Source organism: Penaeus monodon, chromosome 29 (genome assembly GCF_015228065.2).
Source record: "Penaeus monodon isolate SGIC_2016 chromosome 29, NSTDA_Pmon_1, whole genome shotgun sequence".
NCBI lineage: Eukaryota > Metazoa > Arthropoda > Malacostraca > Decapoda > Penaeidae > Penaeus > Penaeus monodon.
In genome coordinates this window covers 15,976,441-15,976,844 of record NC_051414.1, presented here as the reverse complement: position 1 = coordinate 15,976,844, position 404 = coordinate 15,976,441, and positions in this window count along the sequence as shown.

Below are 404 nucleotides of genomic sequence, written 5' to 3'. Positions count from 1 at the left end.
TCGGAGCACTCTACGTGTTTGACAATGAAGTTACAAATTAGATTGATTAAAGTAGGTTTGCAATATAGGAGACTTCACTGGAGACATGCATCCCTATGTATTACTATGTAACAGTCTCCTCTGAAAGACAGATTAGAGCAAATAATGTCTTTTAATAGGTCGTGAACAACGGGTAACGAGAACATCGTTCAGATATAAATAAAATTATCTCGAGGATAGTCGTAAGGTCGACTTTACCGTAGTTTGCATTAACATAGTAATACTTTAAGGTGTATTTACCCTCGCAAATGTCCCAACAAAATGTCACTCTTCTGTTCTTCCCATTTTCCCATCAGCCTGGCAGGATCATATAAAACGCGATGGAACACTCTGTATGGCACTGGAGTTACAAATAGATGACGATG